Source organism: Orcinus orca, chromosome 14 (genome assembly GCF_937001465.1).
Source record: "Orcinus orca chromosome 14, mOrcOrc1.1, whole genome shotgun sequence".
Lineage (NCBI taxonomy): Eukaryota > Metazoa > Chordata > Mammalia > Artiodactyla > Delphinidae > Orcinus > Orcinus orca.
The window spans coordinates 82,761,178-82,777,096 of NC_064572.1; the positions used below are offsets into that span (position 1 = coordinate 82,761,178).

The window sequence follows — 15,919 nt, forward strand, 5'->3', positions numbered from 1 at the left end:
CTGGGTTCCAGCCAGGGCACAGGCCTGGGGTGCAGGACTTAGGGGCACCAGACACTTTGTAATCGAGAAAAGTATTTAAATGCAATACGCTAAAAAATCCAAATGAATGCCAAAAAATGATGAACAAAGTACCGAAAGTTTAAATAAAACCAGGATCCTCCAGGTGCAACAAAAGGACATAAATGGTCCACATCCCAGGCCTGGTGAGTGGGCTCAGGGTCGAGCCTCAGAGCCAGGCTCTGGACCCAGCCATCCAATCAGTCCTTCTTCCCACGGAGCTCCTTCCCAGGAACCAGAGGCTCAGCGCCGCTGCAGGCCACAGCCCCTTGAAGCGACCTGAAATGTCAGCCCCGGGAGCGTTCCAGGGAGCCCTGCTCCTAGCGCTTAAAACAGACGGTGCCGAGCCACTGTGGTTTTGGTTTCTGGTTTCCAGCCCCTTACCAACTGATACTCTGCACAATACAATAAAAACTAAATTTCTAGAAAAATGACATACAAAATGTAAGCCAACTTTTTAATTATATTTTATCATATATTATATTATTGCGTTCAGCGGATAATTACTCGTTCAAATGCCTGTCATGTTCCTAAACGCCTGCTCTCAATCTCTCAGCTTACCTGGTCATTAGCAGCCCGTGACCCAGCTGGTCCTCGGGCCACGTACTGACGACCACAGATCTGGTTCAGGCCCTGCCTGGCCCAGCTTCCCTTCCAGAAAGCAGGGGGTTCCAGGTTGGCGGGGGGAGGGGGGTGTCCTGGGGCTCCGTGGGGGCCGAACGTGTTCCCATCTCTATTCACATGCAAGTCAGAAATCACTGGGTTTTCGTCCCTCGAAAGGCCCGTCAGCAATTTGTCCCCAGTGATGGAAGCTGCGTCCCGTGTGCCTCACAAGATCAAGGACACGGAGACGGAGGGCTACAGGGAGTCACCCCTTCCACCCCATCACCTGCACCATCACCTTCCTCTTTCCCAATCCAGATCCTGTTGGCTAACTCCAGAAGCCCTTCCAGGCCGGAGCCCAGATCAGGGGACTCTCTGCCTGCAACCTCGGAGGCTTGGTGTCTCCGCCTCGTCACCCCGCAGTTGAAACAGCTGGGCAGCTTCCCCCGGGCTCAGCCTGCCGGGCCAGGGAGACCCTGAACCTCTCCTTCCCTGAGCAGACGCAAGATGCTCAGCAGCAAGGGTGTCTGGGGCTCCTTTCTAGGGGATCAGATGCCAGCAAGGGGTCAGAGGTTAATGGGCGTAAGAACACTACCACTGGTAGAACAGCCATCTTTCACTGAGGACTTACGTGAACAGGCAACGAGGCAAATGCCTTTAACAATGATCCAATCTCACCCTTACAACTGTGAGATGGGCATTATTATCAGGCCCATCTTACAGATGAGGAAACAGAGATGTAGGTGACTTGCCCAAAGGCTCAGCGCATGAGTGACAGAGCTGGAATCCTCCCATGTCACCCCCATGTGGGTCTCTTCTCAGAGCAAAGCCGAGTGGAGCCGGCCAGGGGACACCCAGGTGGGAAAGACAATGTGTGCCTCACCAGGGACTCTCTTCTGGTGGCAGCCCCTGTGGTCAGTCCTGGCCCTCTGGTGGCTTCTCTGTCACCGAGGCACCAGTCACCTCAATCCTGCTCCCCTGGGCACCAAAGACCAAGACTTTCCCTTCAGTGGGACTCTCCCAGACATGAGGGAAAGCTGTGCGAGACAAGATGGGAAAGGCACCGTGGCCGAGTGTGAGCCTGGAACGCAGGCAGAGGAACTCGGACTCTGCCCTGTTTCCTGGGGAAGGGAGGGAGGTGTCATTAGGGCTGTGCCCGCGACAGCCGGGAGAGGTGGAGCAGGAGATGGCACAGCGGGGGTCCAGGTGTGGAGACGCAGCCTGAATGGGGGAGAGTAGGTGGGGATGGGAGGAGAGGATGGAGACCCGGCCATCGCAGGGGAGTGGCAGGTCCTGAGGCTGAGGGACAGACAAGTGACAGTCCCCTCTCCGAGGGCCTCACACAGACCTCTCTACCCCTTCAGCCCTTCCCAGGTTGGTTTCCTAAACACCATGGATATGAACTCACTTTCCAAACCCACTCTGCCCAGTTCAAATTGCCTGCTGAGGTGGCAACATTCCACCAGGGCATCCTCCAGCAGGGTGACCGGCTACCCACGCACAAAAGTAGCACGAAGGGCCGACATCAATAACGCGCTGGAGTCCAGAATTGGCCCCGAAGAGCGAGGGCTCAGGGGCAAGGACTGCAGCGAGGAACCCCCTCCAGAGGACCCAGCCAGGAGCAGGAGAGGTCCTGTCCTGTGAGCTGCAGGGGCTGGGTCAGGGCGGCAGCTATGGCCCAGCCGTCCCCTCAGGGCACACACATGGCTTCGCTTTGTAAAACGTGGCTTATATCTTGAGAAAATTACACAAGTCATCATCTAATACGCGGCCTGGGACAGTAAAAATTCAGCCTCCTTTCTGGGACTCAGACTGCCAGACTCAGGCCCCTCCAGGTTTCGTAGCAAGTCTCTTAGGTAAGAATGTGCCAGGTGGAGCCTTACTGGGAAATGATCCGGGTGTCCAAAGGCCTCACACATTCTCAGCCATGTGTGGGAGAAACAGAAAAGCCATGGCCAGGACTCGGCAGAGGGGCCGGGCCCAGCACATCCATGCGGAGCGTTTCCAGATGCGTCATGTGATTCTCACTAAAGGTGGGCTAATTAGCCCATTTTATTTATTTATTTATTTATTTTAATAGAAAAGACTCTGATTTTTTTCCTTTTAATTTATTTATTTTTAATTTATTTTATTTATTGGGTCTTTGTTACTGCGTGCAGGCTTTCTCTAGTTGCAGCAAATGGGGGTTACTCTTCATTGCAATGCGTGGGCTTCTCATTGCGGTGGCTTCTCTTGTTGCGGAGCACGGGCTCTAGGCCCACGGGTTTCAGTAGTTGTGGCACGTGGACTCAGTAGTAGTGGCTCGCGGGCTCTAGAGCACAGGCTCAGTAGTTGTGGCGCACGGGCTTAGTCGCTCCGCGGCATGTGGGGTCTTCCCGGACCAGGGCTCAAACCCGTGTCCCCTGCATTGGCAGGTGGATTCTTAACCACTGCGTCACCAGGGAAGGCCTCGGCCCATTTTAAAGATTAGGAAACTGAGGTCCACAGAGATCAGCAATGGGTGACGCAGAGGTAAAAATCAGAGCCAAGATTGAGTTCCAGTTCTTTAAAGGCCTAGAAAATTATTCTCTGCTTTGGAATTGTGTTGTCCACTGCAGACAAAGCACGTTGGCTTTCTCAGAGACCACCTTCTCCTGGGAAGCGTCTCCTTTCAGTTAAAATTGAAATATGAACGCCTACACAAGCTCTCACATGGCCCAGGTAGAGGGGAGGTTGGTGTTCTGAGAAGCGCCCCTGAGAATCCACAGCAGAGCAGACACCAGCCACGTGTCCTTCATTTGACTGGGCTCTTCCAAGAGGCTCCTCCTGTTGGCACCATGGAGGGCTTGGGACAGCCTACCTGCTCCCTCCCCACCGGGACCAGCTCCAATGTCCCCTGTGTTTTCTCTGCTGATGAACCAACGGGAGGCCCTGCTCCACCCCCACCCCATTCGGGGCTAAACAGAAAGACAAGAGGGAATGAGCAAACGTCACCTCTGAGAGCAGGTGCCGACCTGAGGCCCTGGGGACTCTTGGGGGATGTCTACCCAGACCTGAAGAGGGAGGGGCAGTGCCTGGCACGTGGTAGACAAAAACGTGTTATTGATGAGAAAAATGCCAGACAGTGGGAAAGAAAGCCATTCTCAGGTTCCACGTGAGGTGAGTGCCAAGAAGTCTGAAGGAGTGATTCTGAGTGCTGCAAACAAGATTAATTCGTAAGATAATTCCTAAAACAGAACTGTGCCTTCCAGGACAACAAGGACTTCATGGTAAACTCAGAGACGACCGGGACTTGGAGAGACCTGGATGACCACCTGACCGCCTTCCCCGTCCCCAACTTTTGTGGAGAGGCTGTTAGGAGCCTCTGATCACTCCACAGGTGGGTCCACACTTCCAGATGAGGATGGGAAGGGCTGGCTAAGCTGCAGCTTTGGGTGGGAGAGTGCAGCCGAGTTGGGGCTGCTTAAATGCTCCTGCAGAGGAAGGAAAGCAACGGCGCGAATGAACTAAGATCGTCCCAGAAGATAGCAGAGGTATGCTTCAAGCGCCCACCCAGCCTATTATAACCTGCTGATACCAGGTGCAGAGGCTACAGTGATAGTTTAAAACATAATAATTTCCCAGACTGATCACCGTATTCGCAAAACCCAGCCAGCTGTCCGGGGCACTGTTCCAATGGAGGAAGGAAAAGTCCTACAGGATGTAGGACAATTTTACCCCCCAAGAAACACGCAGGAAATGAAAGAGTCTGAACATTGGCTCTGGCCAAGGTGGGACGGGACTCCAGGGCCCTGCAAATGAGAGCATGGCCTCAGGGGCAGAAGACCTGGGGCTGACGTGGGCTGCCAGGCACTAAGCCTCCGTTTCTTCACCTACAGGACTGGGGCAACAGTGCTGCCTTAAACATCGCTTGACTGTGAAGATTAAATTAGATGAGGCATATAAAAGTGTACTTTGCAAATTGTAAAGTACCTACGAATATATAAGACCTTTAAAATAAGAAATGTATCTCTACCCACTCTTAAGGCGCCAACTCTCTCAGAGACAACAATGAAAACTGAAACAAAATGCAACACGCCAGAAGCCCGGCAAAAACACAGACTTTATGTCCTACCGGAATCCAAGGACCTGAATTTAGTTCGCAGTCTCAGCTTGCCATCTGCGTGACCTTGGGCAAGTCATTTTCCTCATTTATAGAACAAGGAAGAAGGAACTGGAAAACCTCCAGGGTCCCTTCTAAGCGAAAAGTTTTATGAATCTGTACTGTGTGCTACCTGCATAAGCTTCTGGGGAAAATGCATCAAGTAGTATTTCCTATGAAATCACCATGAGCGAAGTAACATTGCTTTACCCATTTGCTTTGCAATTTCTTTTCTCCTTCTATCCCATATCTATCTGCTGGAGTATTGTCTATCATACACCTAGAGTAGCAAAACGATATAATTAATAAGGTTAAATTAATAGATAGATGATGACTTTTGTGCCTCACAAGGAGAGAATATACCTTTTTCTCAAACGTATATTGATGGAGCATTTGCAAAAACTTATACTTACTTGTCCAAAAAGATAACTCCTCTAAATTACAAAGAGCAGAAATTGTACGAGCCATTCTCCAAACCACAAAATCCAACAAAAGCTAGACTGGAATGCTGGAAGCCTGAAAACCAAAAGTAGGTAGATAGAGATAGATAGACAGACAGCCCATCTGAAAACTAAAATAGTCTTCCTTTTGGGTTCAGAAAATGAATTATAAATACAACAGAAAATTAGAACATGACTTGTCAAAACTTATACCACCAAAGCTGTGTTTGGAGGTAAATTCATAATATAAAGATGCCTTCATTATTAAAATAAAACAACACAGTTTCCACTTCTGGGATGACTGAGAGAGTAACTCCATGGAAACAGCAAAGCTGATAAAAACTATTAAAAAAAAAAAAAGAACAACCATTTAAAGTCTCTGGGAGCTGTCCTAAGGGCATATGACAAACAAAGAAACATCTACTCAACAAAATCTACTAAAACTCAGTAAGAACAGCAAGAGTCTGTGGCATTTCAGCCACAAGCTGCTCTCTCCCTCCACGTGGGTGTGGCCAAGAAGTCAGGGCTCCCTCACCCTTCAAATCCTAATAAAGGCTTACATGTCTCACCAGGAGGGACAGGCCACCAGCATTTCTCATTCCCCCCAACTCCAAGTCGAGAAGGCTAAACTCCTGGTGAGTGTGACTGAGAGGTCGGGACAGCCTTCCTCCCAGCCACTCTCACGGGACAGAGGCTCTACCCCAGGCCGGGCAGGCCCAGAGGACTGGGCCCCCAACCGCCAGACCACAGCTTGCTCATGGGGCACAGTTTCCAAGAAGAGGCAAGCTGAGGAGGCCAGGGGCACCCAGAACTAGAGCTCAGAGGGTTTGCACAGGGGAGATTCAATCCATGAGAAAAGGAAGCTCTCTGAAGTGCTCCCAAAGGAAATGACTTTATTTAAAACAGAATGCGAGGAAGTTCATGCCTAAGGGCACTCTTGAAAACAACAGCCTCTCTTAATTAAGAACAATAAGCCAAACCCAAGGTAGATAGTTCACCAGAGAGAACCGGGAAAGGGACAGCCAGGAGCCCATGCTACTCTCTCACCTCATCCCAGCTTCCCCTTCCCCACCCTCCCTTTCCTCAAGTCCATTCTCTACATCTGTGTCTTTATTCCTGTCCTGCCCCTAGGTTCATCAGAACCTTTATGTGTGTGTGTGTGTGTGTGTGTGTGTGTGTGTGTGTGTGTGTCTGTGTGTTAGCATATGGTATTTGTTTTTCTCTTTCTGACTTACTTCACTCTGTATGACAGACACTAGGTCCATCCACCTCACTACAAATAACTCAATTTCGTTTCTTTTTACGGCTGAGTAATATTCCATTGTATACATGTAAGGCTCTAAAATTGATTGTGGTGGTGGGTGCACAATTCGGGGAATATACTAAAAACCATTGAGCTGTGCACTTTATTTTTTTATTTTTAAAAACATTTTACTGGCCTATAGTCGACTTACAATGTTGTGTTCGTTTCCGATGTGCAGCAAAGTGATTCAATTATACATATACATATATTCGTTCTTTTTCAGATTCTTTTCCCATTTAGGCTAATACAGAATACTGAGTAGAGTTCCCTGTGTTAGAGCTGTGCACTTTAAATGGATGAACTATATGATAGGTGAATTGCATCTCAACAAAATTGTTAATAAAAAAGGAATACAAGAAGTGAATGACCTCCATATTCATCGCAGTATTATTTCAAAGAATCCAGTCTTAAGAAAGAAAATAATGCAATAAAAACAAAACCAAATGACTTGGACAATTGAAAAGATGATGGAATTAATTTTAAAAATTAATTTTTGGACATCTTGCCTCTCCTGTTTCTCTTTAAAACAGTCCGGATTTCTACGAAATGGTTTCAAGTGCTCCCTGAAAAACCCTCATTTCTAAAGACCTTCTCTTATTTGACTCTGACTTTGAATAGAAAAGAATTTCCACTGGATGCTCCCAGGAGAGCAACTGTTCCCTCAGAGACCTGCTGTATCTTCTTCCTCTGAGTAATTCCCTATCAAGTGCCCCACAGGTGGGGCTGCCCATCCTGCGTTTTGCAGTTCCACCATCAATATGGGCCACATCCAGATGTGATACAAGTGCAGCTTCCCAGACAGCCTGGGAGAAGCCAGTACTCAGCTCCAAAGGCTTCTGGTCGGATCCCAGCCCTGGGAAAGAACTTCAATTTCCCAAAGATCCTTTGGACTAGGTCACCACCCATCACAGTGTGATCAGAGGGATGTGAAACTACCTGCCTGAAGAAGAAATTCTCTCATTCAGGAACCTCAGGTCCATTAGATTCTGTCACTTACTAGGCAGGTCATTTGGCCTCTCTGACCCTCAGTCTCCTCATCTGTGCAATGGGTGTACTATTGTAAGGATTAAGTAAAATATTGTATGTGAGAGTGCTTGGGACCTACTTCCTTTCTCCCTCAACTGTGGGCCAGGGGCTCACACCACTCCCCTGTCCTTTCCTTCGGCTGCCTTTGCTCCTGTTGGGGAGGAAGAAATTTTTCTCTACCCTTCTAGGTTCTTCTGGCAGGTCTAAGAAATAAATTGACATGAGAAAGATTAATAGGAGAAAATCAAACAAAAGTTTAATGACATATATACATGGGAGAGACCCAGGAAAACTGAATAACTCACCCAAATGGCCAAAGTCCTCACTTTAAATGTCACCTTCAGCTAAAGACAGCAGAGGATGTTGGGAGTAGTGGCCTGGGACTTCGAAGGGGAGAAAGGCAATTCACCTGGAGATGGAAAAGCACGTGTTTAGTAAATAAATGTTTGCTGGGGCCCTGCAGAGACAATGGGACACAGAGTAGACTCTGATCTCTAAGTGTTCCCCTACCACACCTAGCTTGTATTCTCTGCAGACGTCTGGTGATAGCTCTATTCCTGTAATAGGCCCTCTATCTAAATTTTTCAGGCGATTAGGGGGGTAGTTCAAAGTTTCTTCCTGAGTCTTTTGGGCCTTGATAATTTTCAGCGTGAAATAATCTACATGCCAGAGACATTTTGGGGCGACAAATTTTGTTTCCAGACTCGATCCCATGCTTAGAGGTGGCCTGGGTTCCAAGGAGCCCCAGGGTCTCCAATTAAAGGCTGCTTAGTCTGACAAACTTAAATTCAACCAAAGGTGAGCGACCCAGGAAGTAACAACCACACCCAATGAAATGGATAGGGACCATCGGGCCCCTGCCCCTTCTGTCTGCTGTCCGGGTTATGGAACCGAACTTAGCAGCCACAGCAGGGCTGGTGAGAGGTGACGGATGCCAGGCGCTGGATACCCTTGACTAAATCCGATACCCACTGGTGTTTATAAGCCCAGCTTCTGGAGATCTTCTCTGAAAGCCAAAACTCTTGGTCGGGTTGGAGGAAAATAATCCAATGTCCAACCCAAGACACAGCAACAGTGCCATCGTCACTCCCCACATGAACCTGCTTCACCCAGCAGGGCACTGGCACAGCGGACCGTTTAGCTGCCACCGCCGGTTCTCTCTGGATGAGCAACAGAGCACAGAGATCTTCCGAGAGCCCACCCAGAAATGTTGCCCTGGCAAAGCCCCTGCTGCCTGGGGAGAATGTGGGGAGCGGGGAGGACTTGGGAGTCAAGGTGAAATCTTAGAGCAGGGGGACACTCAGGCCACATCTCCTGCTGATGATGGCAGGTGGACATGGTGCCCTCAGACCAGGCCACCGGACAAGGTCTAAGACAGCCGCCCTCCCGGGGAGGTCCGGGCCCCATTAGAGGTGCAGCAGTCCTGCAGTTAGCCTGATTTTTCTCTCTACACAGCTGTGAAAGGACAGTTTTTCAGGCCCACAGCAAAGCCTGGCACCTCTGCAGCGCCAGGGGCAGAGAAGGGGACTCTGGTGCAAGAGTATCGCTGGGGAGGCTGAGGTCTCAGCAGGATGGGAGACCTTCAGCCTTCTGATGCCTCTGATGCTCTGCTCTGCGGCCTGGTCACTGGGGCCTCTTCCCTCCTCTGACTCTGTCATGGATTGAATCATGTCCCCCCAAAAGATATGGTGAAGTCCCAACCCTTGGGACCTGTGGAGGTGACCTTATTTGGAAATAGGGTCTTTGCAGATGGTTCTAGTGAAGTTAAGATGAGCACCGGGGTAGGCCCTTCATCCAATATGATTGGTGTCCTTATAAGAGGATCAGATCGAACACAGAGACACACAGGGAGAATGCCACGTGACGATGGAGATTGAAGCTGCAGGGAGAAGGCAAGGAAGGCTCCTACCCAGAGTCTCGAGGGAGCACAGCCCCGCTGAATCCTAGCCTCTAGGACTCAACACAACTCTCTCACTGGGCTCCAGCACGAACTGCCAAGTCAAGAGACTTCTAGTTATTTCTACTTTTTCAACAGCAGGAAGAGAACAACTTGGATCTGAAAAGCAGAGGGAGAATTAAGAAACTAAGAGACTGGATTGCTGTTGTCTTAAGCCACCCAGCACACAGGGCTTTGCTGCAGCGAACATGGGCCCCGAATTCTGAAGCCTAATCCCACCCACCACTTCTATCCACCTCCCACGGGGACACAGAGACGGTGGGGGGGTCTGAGAATCCGTGCTGGAGAAGGAAGTCAGCTGGGGGTGAGGGAGGTGGTCCAGGGGTGCGCAGGACAGGAGAGGGTGGGCACGACGGAGAAAGACAAGGGGGTGCTGTCTCCTGGCAGAGCGGGGCCCCAGAGAGTGGAATCAGGTAAACAGAGGAAGCCTCAGATCCTTTCCAGCTGTGGACTCCGAAATGGCTGGGCCTAGGATCGAATCGTCTCCCCTCTGCTTTTTTGAAACCCTGGAGTTCCTGCCAACAGAACAAAAAGAAAGCCCCAAACACACCTATTTCCTATCTCAACATATATTTGATAACCCCAGTGTCCTGCCTTTCCCCAGACTATAAATGACTGCCTCCCCCCAACCCCCAGCCAAGCTCACTCTGGGTTCAACACGACTCTCTCACTGCATCCAGCCTGAACCTCCAAGCCAGGAGAATTCCAGTTACTTCTACTTTTCCAGCAATGGGAGGGGAAAAAACAACTTGGATCTGAAGAGCAGAGGGAGAATTAAGAAAGCGCCTCAGCTCCAGGCATTTTTTTTTTAACCGCTAACTGGGCAATGAATAATTTATAGCCAAGAATGTTTGTAGGGGGATAAAACCGTTGACAAGTCAAGAAAGCCTCTTAGCAGCCTAACGGAGAAATCCATCTTCAAGAAGCACGTTTCAAATGCATCGTGTGTGAAGATGCTGGTTGAGGTTGTTTCCTTTCTCCTCTTTTTTTTTTTCCTTTTTTTATCTATATGGAAATCGGTGGGTGCTGAAATATATTTCACTTCAGCATGAACTGGGGCTGAATGATATCTCAGGCAAGAATTAAATCATCGCTTCATACTGCAAGAAATAAACACCAAGCCAGGCAGAGACCCTTGGCGCCCACAGGGGAGGAGGGCAGGGACTTCTGGGGAGCTGAACAGAGGCATTGGTATTCCATGCAGGACAGCATGCAAAGCCCAGGCTCAGACTCACCGGAGCAAGGGGGTGATGGATCCGGGAGTATGTTCCTCGGGGAGGGCCCCAAGCAAAGTGGTGGTGATTACACAGCTGAGACCGCCTCGTCTTTGAAGAGCCGGCATCCTCCCCAAGTCCTCCTCGATCTGGGCATCAGGAGGGCACTGCGAGGACTTTGTGACATCGGTGGTTGGACCGAAGACAGTACGCCAAGAATCCTGACAGCTACAGGGTCAGTCTTGTATCAAGCACCTACCATGTTCCAGGGCCAAGCTCCCTTCTGGAGATCCTGTTGCTCAGTCCTCATGTTGGCTCTCTGGTTGGTGCTAACTGGGCCGTTGCATCCCTGCATGCCCCCCCTCTGCTCCAGCAGGGCAACTTGGGAGCCAGAGCTCCCGGAGGACTTGTAACATTGCTATACATCACACAGGTACAGGAGGATAGAACCTGGCCTTGAACCTATGTCTCACCCACATACTTATTCATCTCCTATGGTCTTATGGAGGCTGACTTGGTTTTCCAGAAATCGGCAGGTATTAGGATGCCCCCCCCCATATTCTCAGCCCCTCAATGCTCCCCCTACCTGCTTTGGGCCCCTGACTGACCAAGGTTCGAGTGGTTCAGTAGGCTGAGACCCAAGTCTAGACCACAGCCAAGCAGCTCCCCTGGGGACAGGACAGGTGAGGTTGGCACCATTCCTCGTAACTGTATTAATAATCTATTGCTGTGTAACAAATGACCCCATGCTCAGCAGCTCTAAAACAACAAGCATTTTCTACCTCATGGTTTCTGTGCACTTGGATCCCAAGGGCAGCTTGTCTGAGTCCTCTTGTTCAGGGCCTCTCACAGGGCTGGAACCGAGGCGTCTGCTGGGGCTGCAGTCATTTCAAGGTTCAACTCTCAGCTCACCGACATGGCTGCTGCCAAGGTCCCATTTATCACAAGGTGTTGGATTCGTGGCCTCGGTTCCTCACTGGCTGTTGGCTGGAGACATCTCTCGGTTCTTGGCTATGTGGACCCCTCCATAGGACAGCTCACAACATGGCAGCTGGCTTCCCTCAGAACCAGCAAGAGAGCAAGTGTCACCCATAATGGAAGCCAGAGACTTTTGTAACGTAATCTCCAAGTGACACCCCATCAGATGTGCCTTATTCTTTCATTAGAAGCAAGTCACCATGTCCAGTCCACACTAAAGCAGAGGGCATTACATGATGGCATGAATGACTGGGAGGCTGGGATCGTTGGCAGCCGTCTTGGAAGCCGCCTACCACAATAACCAGCTGTATTTGTTATCTAGTGCCGCATAACAAATTAGCCCGAAGCTTCATGGGTTAAAACAGCAGTAATTATTTATCACGTCTCACAGGCTCTGTGGTCAGGAATTCAGAAGCAGCTTGGCTGGACAGTCCTGTCTAGAGGTCTCTCATAGGACTGCAGGCAGATGTCAGACAGGGCTACAGTCTTCTAAAGGCATGGCTGGGGCTGGAAGGTCCACTTCCAAGCAGCCCACTCACATGGCTGGCACGTTGATGCTGCCTGCTGCTGGTGGGAGTCCTCAGTTCCTTAGCACATGGGCCTCCCCACAGGGCTGCCTGAACGTCCTCACAGCATGGTGGCTGCCTTCCCAGGCCCTGCAATCCAGGAGATCAAGGCAGAAGCTACAGTGCTTTTATGACCCAGCCTCAGTGTTCAGTCACACACAATCACTTCAGCAGTGTTCTAGTAGTCACACAGGTCAGCCCTGTTCAATGACAAAGTGGGCCACGCAGAGGCTTGACTACCTGGAGACAAGGATCACTGGAGGCCATCTCGTAAGTCAACTACCACATCAACAGGGCAAGCCCACCACAGGGTGGAATCATAGTGCTGCAGCCAGGCAAAGCCCAGGCATATCATACTCTCTGTAGTTTTCCTGAATGTGACTGGCTCTCTTGGGCCCACGTCTTTGTGATCTTCCCTCCACTTGTCATTCTTTCTCCCACAGCGAGCTCCTACTTAACCTACAAAGCCCAATTCAAATGTTACTTCCTCCATGAAGTCTTCTCTATTCCTCACACTACTCCCCTGACCTACCCCACCCACAGCATGGCTGTCTCCCCCTCTGTGGGTCCCTATGCAACTTTTTAAATGCCTTTATTGTCAGCCCATATCTCAGCATCTGTCTGCTTACCCCATGTGCCTGGGATTCCAGGGACCACATACCTTCACCTGTGGATCCTGAGCAACTGGCCAGCCCACCCACAGTGGGCACTCAGTCACTGTAAGATGGAGCCAATTAAATGACTTGCCGCAGCTGCAGCTGGTCAGCTCCAGAGCTGCGCTGAGGCCAGAGGCAGGTCTCCTGCCTCCTCGGCCCTTTCCCACAGATAGTGGTGGGGCGCTTTAAACACATATCCTGGGGTGAGCACCTCCCTGGAGCCCTCCCTCAGGCCCCGCCCTCCCCCAGGGCCCCTGGTGGGGACCACCCTGGGCTGCCATCCCAGCTCCAAGAAGTGGACACTCCACCCTATTTGCTCTTCATCCAGAGCCAGTACACGCCACCTGATCCCCACCTGCCTCGCTCCCTCCTGCAGGGTCCATGGTAAACCTTGCCCCCAATGCTCCACCAAAGCTTAGCACAGGCTCTGACCCAGTGGAAGGTCCTCACGGGGTGGGGGCAGAGGGCAGGCGAGGAGTCCAAGACGGGGCTGAATGTGATCGATGAGCAAGTTTCAAACCAGAGGCCTTCCTGCTGCCCTGTGGGAAGAACTGCCTTCCTGCTTCCGGGAGGATTCGACCTATTAAATGCACAGATGCTCAGAGAGGTGCGCTGCACCTAGAGACGCGCTGGTCACCTGAGCAGCTTTGCAACCAGGCCAGGGCAGTAGGCTTCCTCCCCTTCTTCACCTGATGGAGAGGAAGACGTTCAGCTCAACAACGCAGCGCGGTTAGCCTGGAGGACCCATCCACGTGGGCTCGTCTGGACGGTGCTCCCCCCAAAGAACAAGGGTGTCCCGGCCTGGGACACAGAGTAGCCCAAGGGGGAGGCAAGACAGAGCCAGAAGGGTGCGGAGAAAAGGGAACACTCTTGCACTGCTGGTGGGAATGTGAATTGGTACAACCACTATGGAGAACAGTATGGAGGTTCCTTAAAAAACTACAAATAGAACTACCATATGACCCAGCCATCCCGCTACTGGGCATATACCCTGAGAAAACCATAACTCAAAAAGAGTCATGTACCAAAATGTTCATTGCAGCTCTATTTACAATAGCCAGGACATGGAAGCAACCTAAATGTCCATCAACAATGAATGGATAAAGAAGATGTGGCACATATATACAATGGAATACTACTCAGCCATAAAAAGAAACGAAATTGAGTTATTTGTAGTGAGGTGGATGGACCTAGAGTCTGTCATACAGAGTGAAGTAAGTCAGAAAGAGAAAGACAAATACCGTATGCTAACACATATATATGGAATCTAAGAAAAAAAAAATGTCATGAAGAACGCAGGGGTAAGATGGGAATAAAGACACAGACCTACTAGAGAATGGACTTGAGGATATGGGGAGGGGGAAGGGTAAGCTGGGACGAAGTGAGAGAGTGGCATGGACATATAGACACTACCAAATGTAAGGTAGATAGCTAGTGGGAAGCAGCCGCATAGCACAGGGAGATCAGCTCGGTGCTTTGTGACCACCTAGAGGGGTGGGCTAGGGAGGGTGGGAGGGAGGGAGACGTGAGGGGGAAGGGATATGGGAACATATGTGTGTGTGTGACTGATTCACTTTGTTATGAAGCAGAAACTAACACACCATTGTAAAGCAATTATACTCCAATAAAGATGTAAAAAAAAAAAAGACAGAGCCACAACAGGGTGGGGGAGGAGCTGGGGGGCAGAAAGGAAAAGAGGGCTGGGGCTGGACCAAAAGGACCCCCAAAGGAGCCCCCTCTAGAGTCAGCAAGCAACCCTTGGGCTCAAGTGTTTTTCCATCACTGGCCCCTTCATGGAGTCTTTCTGCCTGTGCTCCAGCTCTCCACAGGACACCTGGCAGGGTGATGTGATTTGGGGCCCCCAGAGGTTTGGGATTCTGTAGACCTGGGGGAATGGCATTTTGTTTTAATATCTCACTACTCACTTGGATATAAACCAGGTTTAAAAGGCCCTACTCTGAAGGCAAAGCCACTAGCCCCAATTTTCTGATACAATCCCCATTTCATAGAACTTAGCAATGAAGGTAATTTATACAAAAATGGAAATCATTCTGTTTTTCTACCTATTAAGTCCTTGATGCAAATTAATTTACATATTTAAAAATCTGTTGACGAATCTGGTGATCCAGTTTGAGGTCTTGCAATGTTCCGCCACTCTACGCCAAGGGTTTCTTGGTTGTTAAAAAAAAGATGGGGAAGGTCAGCTTCAGACGGATTTCCAGAATGAACCCTTATGACGGCTTCTTCCAAAATGGGTTTACACTGATCCCACTCCCTCATTTCCTCTCATTCCACTTCATGTGTAATGGCTTCCGAGAATTAGGCCTGAGTATTTGGTCTCCCTGGACTGAAGGGTCACGTCTGGTCCGTGCTGGTCTTGGTCATGTTTCCGGATCTATCACAGTCCCCTCTCCTAGACCAGCCTCTGTGTGACAGCAAGGGTGGGTCTAGGCTTCCTTACAGTTATGCATCTCTCGTTTGGACCAGTGCCTGGCACACAGGAGGTGCCCAAGAGTCTGTCCCCTCGTGACCTCTGTCAGGGCTCCCTGGATGCCAGCTGCCCATCTACCGTGTGACAGGGCAATGCCTCACCCCTGACAACACGTGAAGCCCTCAGAGGAAGGGGCCAGTCACAGCCCTCCCCAGACGGTGAGCCCTGGGCGCTGGCTTGTGTCCCCTCTGTGCAGCACCCCCTGCCCCTGAGGCCCACCTCAGGGGCCTTCAGAGGTGGCTCAGAGCACAAACACCCCACACCATCATTCCCTCCAAATCCCCGGGTGACAGATACCGCCCAGATAGCAAACGTTGTGCAGCCAAAGACGTCATGACCAGCTACGTATCGTTTTCTCAAGGTGGCCCCTGGGAGAAGCGCTCCATCCCTGCCTCTGGACCACAGGCCTCCCCCATGGGTCGGGGGCCATCAGACTCTGCAGGGGGCTCATCTTCACGGTCATGGCCTAGGGCTGTCCCTGAAAGGTCCAGAAAGGAAAGGGCAACCT

The 15,919-nt window shown here is 50.6% G+C and overlaps 1 long non-coding RNA gene across 2 annotated transcripts in view; it reads right to left on the bottom strand.

Annotated features, from left to right (window-relative positions):
* LOC125960967 (uncharacterized) overlaps positions 1–15,231 on the bottom strand; it is a 37,460-nt gene extending 22,229 nt beyond the window's left edge. Inside the window, exons 1-4 of one of the 2 annotated variants that reach the window (XR_007471224.1) lie at positions 13,558–15,231; positions 11,503–12,354; positions 10,742–10,869; positions 7,855–10,021 (exon numbers count right to left, since the gene is read on the bottom strand). This is a non-coding gene — a long non-coding RNA (uncharacterized LOC125960967). Of the gene's footprint in view, positions 1–7,854; positions 10,022–10,741; positions 10,870–11,502 lie in introns of both variants that reach the window. The other variant, XR_007471223.1, reaches the window with a different exon arrangement.
* Between the last annotated feature and the right edge of the window lie 688 nt (positions 15,232–15,919).